At 35.7% G+C, this 5,740-nt stretch overlaps 1 pseudogene; it reads left to right on the top strand.

Moving 5' to 3' along the window:
- The first annotated feature begins 321 nt into the window (after nucleotides 1-321).
- On the top strand, nucleotides 322-929 carry LOC117077711 (annotated as a pseudogene).
- Nucleotides 930-5,740: the final 4,811 nt, after the last annotated feature.

The raw sequence follows: 5,740 nt of genomic DNA, 5'->3' as shown, positions 1-5,740 counted from the left end.
TGACTAACTGAATATTATTTTTAAAGTTTAATTTAATTAAATCTGCAACACATATATATGACCCTCATGCACTTGAAAATGTGGTACAAACTTTTGACTCTGTAAAAACTGAACTACTAATAGCGTATTATTGACCAGCAGCCTTAGAAATAACATAAACAGCTAATTCATATATATTTTATATGTTATATGAGTTATATACTGTTATTCTTAAAGTAAGCTAGAGAGAGGAAAATGTTAAGATCATAAGGGGCTTAAGATGGTAACTCTGGGTTGGGGTGGCTAGTGACTCGGGAGGCACTGAGGAGGTGTGTGGCCATGATGGCAGTCAAGAAGTGGAGTCCAGAGAATGGAGAAGAGGAGGAATTGAAGGCAGAGATGTTGATTCCAGTAGAATTGTCAGGATTTTCTCAAAATGTGAAAATAAATGCAAGATTTGGAGAATTTACAATGAGAGGCCCATTTTGCACGTGGACAGCTATCTCTCTGCTGGAGAGTACAAAGGCCCTCTTCAGACCTATGCTATATTTCCAGAAAATGTTGAAAATGTAGATGCAGAAGGCAATAATAAAACAATGCTAAAATATAAATGCCATAGAATGAAGAAGCTCAGCATGATAACTCTTCTGACAGACAAGAAGGAAGGAGAAGAAAACATAGGTGGGGTGGAAGAGCTGATAATCAGGAAAATGATTTCTCCTATAGACCCAAAATTATTTGTAGCCTTCTACATAAAAATGAAGATGAAGAAGTAGGTAGCTTCAACTCCAGATAAACTTTTGGAGGTGGAAGAGCAAGAGATTCAAACGGAAGATAGTTCAAACCTGAGTTACGAACAGGAGAAACCACTGCACTTGGAAATAGAGGTTTCTGGTTACGTTATTGATATCTCTTCTAAAACAGAAGGTTCTGTTTTTATGGAAACTTAAAATGCTGCCTTACAAACCACTCCTAGATAAAACGGTTCACATAATAACTAGTCATGATATTTTAGAAGTTTTTATGTAAAAATAATAGGCTTTGTAGCTTTCAATTGTTACTATTTTGTCATTTTTGTTAGCTAAACATACATTTCCAGTTACAGCACAACTTAATATACCAGAATCATTCAGGATCAGACATGAATTGAACTTTAAAAAAATATGGTTAAATGACATTAGGGACCCTTCTTTGATAACTCCTTTAAATTTGAGGTTTTACTAAGGCAAATGTATATATTTTCTATTGTAACTGTTACAAATTACCACAAAGTCAGTGTCTTAAAACAGCACAAATACATTGTCTTAAAGTTTTATATGCCAGAAATCTGACCTGAGTCTCATCTGAGCTAAAATAAAAGTATTGTCAGGACTGTTTTCCTTTTTGGAGGCTCTGGCGGTGGGGGTAGAAGGATGAATCCATTTTCTTTCTTATCAGTTGTTGGAAGAATTCAATTGTTTGCAGTTGAAGGATCAAGTCCTACTTCCTTGCTGTCTGTCACCTGAGGGCCATTTCTAGTTTCCAGAGGTTGTCCACATTTCTTGGCTGATGGCCCCCTTGTTTTCAGAGCCAGCAATAGTAGGTCAAGTCTCTCTCCTGCTTTTTTTCAAGATTTTGAATCTTTCCTGATGCTTCATCCATCATCCATCTCTCTGACCTACCCTTCTGTCTTCCACTTCCACTTTTAGAGGTCCATTTGATTACGTTGGGCCCACTCAGATAATCTCCCTATTTTAAGATCTGTAGTCTTAATTCCATCTACAAAGTCTCTTTGGCATTTAACTTACCATATGCAGGCATAAAACCAGGGATTAGGGCACGGAAATATTTGGGGTGCCATTTTTCAGTCTACCACAATAAGCATTTTATCTAGGAACAAAAAAATATTGAAGTGCTTAAGGATAAAGGTACAATTCCCAATATGTCAGTTGTGATTTCCCTTCTTTCCCACTTAATGAAGATTATTGAAACTAAACTGTATTAGTTATTTTATTATGGCAGCAACCTAAATCTGTACTAATTTGTATTTTAAGAAAATTATTCACAAAATGTGATGCCTCATAATAGATTAGGTTTATGAAATTTCCAATATGCAATTGTTTCTGACTACAAAACCCAGCAATTTCATACAGTTTAACCTAGAACTAATAAGTTAAAATGCATCTCATATTAATTACATCTCATAATTAATTATGATATAACTGTTCTTGCAGGTTACAGAACTAATGTTCTAGGACGATAATTTCTTATTTGAAAAGTTTTACTATTTAATTAGAAAACAACTTACCTTGATGAAAAGCATTTTCAAATCATAAGCACATGTATCTTCTCAATTTTTGTGACTTTTTTAGTCTCGGCTTTTTAATAAAAAGCTCATTTTTTCCCACCATGTATATGTGTAGGAGAGATTTCTAATTGCGCAACCCAATATCTGTTCTTCCTTTATCTCTTTGTCACAGAATCTGTGAATTTATTCAGGTCAGCAATATACCCGACTTCTCTTGCAGGCACCTGTGACCATACGACTAAGTTCTGGCCACTGGCATGGACTTAGAAGTGTTGAGTGATGCTTTTGAGAAGTTTTCTACACATTCTCTTTGTTCCTTATGGAACAAGAATATGGTGGCTAGAGCTCTAGCAGGATTCTTGGGCTTTAAAGAAACCTTGGAAACAGAAGCCATGAGGGGCAGAGCAACAAGATAGAAGATTGGGTCCTGATGCTGTGAGACTGCCCTGGACTGCTATTAGTACGGGTTAACAAACCCTTTCACTTTCTCCCTGGTCAAAATGACCTCGAGTTTACCTTTCAGCACTATTTCTCTAGACTCCTACTAGGCAAAATAATAATGAAATGTCAGCTGTGATACCAGCCAATATCGTTTATGATTGAAAATGACCCTTTATTGGTAAACTGTATCTGGACCAGGAAGACTGTGACAAGTACTATAAATGCCTATTGGAAAACACGGACTTTGGAATTCCTTAAATATGATGTTGCTTATTGCAAAGATCCCTAGAAGCTAAACTCATTGGTTGTTTCAAGAGATAGCTGTTCTTATACAGCATGAAGCTTCTAAACCAGGTGGTCTCTGCACCAACCCAGATGATCTGGTTTACTTAATACCTGAGCTGACGCTTGGAAAAGTGGAGTAAAGACGCCTGCTGAAACAACCTCAGGCTACCATGCTGTTGTGCTGTTTCTTATTGGTATTCTGCAAATTAACTGAGCCTGGTGAAAAGTTGGGTTCCATAGGCTTATTGGGTCTTGTGAGTATGAACATCATTCCAAACCTGTAACTACTGCTGCTGTTCAGACAGAGAAGGGATTGCCACTGCCTATCTCTGGTCTTCTTTTACATGAGAGAGAAATAAAGTTCTCTCTTGTTTAAATGACTTTGTAATAGAACCACTTAATCCTAATTCGCATGTATGTATTTTAGAAATGTCAAAAATGTAAAAAAAAGTATAAAGTAGAAGATTCTTGAGATTTGTAATCTTGCAAAAGAAAATGATCTAGATTATAATGTAGTTCTTCTACCTTAAATTGAAGAGAAAAATAAAGCCTTACCTTCAAAAAAAAAAATAGAAAATCATAAGAAAGAGAAATATATTTACTATTCATTAAGTGGAAGTAGATCATCATAAAGGTCTTCATCCTCATTGCCTTCACCTTGAGTAGGCTGAGGAGGAGGCGGAAGAGAAATGGTTGGTCTTGCTGGTCACAGCGTGGTAGAGGTGGAAGAAAATTCATGTATAAATGGACCTGCACAGTTCAAGCCTATATTATTCAGTTTTTCTCTTCCACCCACTCCTGTTAGATTCTTAAAAAGTAGACAAAATAAACGATATCAATCTTTTTTGTAGACAATTAATGAGCAAAACATCAGATCTTTTGGTTCTAAAATGTTAGTTCTCTCAATAATTGTTTTAAATGTAAGTAGAGGGTCAGATTCTCGACAAAGTAAAACTGGATATAATTAATTTTATAGTTACATCAACCTTAACTAATTTAAGTTTGAATGATTGGAAAATCTTTAGTGTTTTGAGATTCTTTTTCGAAAAGTGCCCTCATTTGAAATTATTTCTGAAGTTTTGTTTTATTTCCTCTGATCCTCTATTATAATATCTTTATATCCTTTGTCTTATATCCTCATATTTTCTCAGCCAAGCATTCCAAAATGATATATTTAAAAGTCATTATTAGTTTTCCTGCTTGATCACACGATCGTTGCCATTATTCATTTCAGCAATATAAAATTTAGCAGAAGAAATTGAGAACTAATCAAGATGAAATGTTTCAGATTCTGGCACACTGAAAGCCTTGAGTATATATTCATTTGGACATTACAGATTAAGGTGTGCAACTTTCATTAGTATTGGTAATACCTTTTCTTATATTCCAGGTATTGAAGTTGACACCCGTAACACAGAGTGATCAAGCCAAGCATCAAAAAGCATAAGACAATTTAATTTACACACAAAGAGTTTTACTGTGTTCACCAGGTAAATAATCAGGTTTGGTGTGTGACAAAGAGTTGGTAGTTGAAAGTTTTTTTATGTATTAACATGCATTTTTAAAATGTTATCTACTGTCCGAACTATTCCACAACATACCAAATATAATGGTAACCAGGCAGAACAACTAGTTTTACCTCTCTATATTCAATGCAACTTGGGTCAGAAATGTAATGGAGGCCAGAGGAATTATTTTAATAATGCTTGCCCAATGCCTTCAATTTCAATAACACCTTTTTGGTGAGAAGTGTAAGGTTCCATTTGTCTTTTAAGAATTCAAATATGTGCAACATGGGGTGAGTCTTAAAGGACTTAGAAAGTTTGGAACGTTAAAGAGGTGTTTATTGGACACAGGAAAGCTAAATTCCAAGCCATGATCTCCTTTTTCATTTCCGTGTCCCTGCTAGCACTACTGAGAAGCACAGCTGGCCCTACATAGGAAGAAAAAAAAATGATGTGACTTAGATGCTGTGGACATTTTTTAAAAGTGTCTCCATCTTTATCTGTATTGGATATCACCCATATATCTTTTATATCCATGCTTCACCCTGCTCTATGTTCTAGGGACTGACTTATATGGATCATATAAAAGTACCTCCATATCCTCCGGCTTTGGATTGGTTTTGATTAATGGGGAGTGCTGGTAGGAGATCAGTAGGAGTGGGGAGAGTGAGGAGAGCATATATATTCTCTTGGTCTTCTCCCTGCACACTTCCTGGGCTGGCTATGTCCTTTGACTAAAGGTCATAGCTTCTGTCAGGATGCTGTCCTCACACAGATCCTATTCTTCCTCCTATTTCCATAACCATTTCTTCCCCTTGCCCGTTCAGTTCTAAGGAAGTAACCTACTCTGTCACTCCCACTCCCATGTTACTAACCCCAGATTCTTGCATTATTCATTGTGGTTTTGCTACTACATGCTTGCTACTTGGTAAATAGTCCATTTACTAAACTCCCTTCAAATAATTTAATTTGAGCTAATCGACTGCTTTCAGCTAGCACTCTGATATATTGTCATGTGTTAGTGTCTGATACTCTGTTATGAGAGATTTATTCTTTTGGCTTTCATTTTACCACAAGAATCATACTGTTAGAAACTTCAAATCCATTATCAACCATTTACATATCCATATAAAACCTATTTTTTCTGATTTAACAGCTCATCATGTCTGCTGTCATTCAAGGAAGAGCTATAAAATAATTTAGCAACAGACTATTGACAGAGAATATATGTTATTCACTTTTA

The sequence above is a fragment of the Trachypithecus francoisi genome, unplaced genomic scaffold, assembly GCF_009764315.1.
Source record: "Trachypithecus francoisi isolate TF-2019V2 unplaced genomic scaffold, Tfra_2.0 Lachesis_group6, whole genome shotgun sequence".
Lineage (NCBI taxonomy): Eukaryota > Metazoa > Chordata > Mammalia > Primates > Cercopithecidae > Trachypithecus > Trachypithecus francoisi.
Note: the sequence above shows the minus strand (reverse complement) of the source record. Positions and strands in the feature narration are given on the sequence as shown.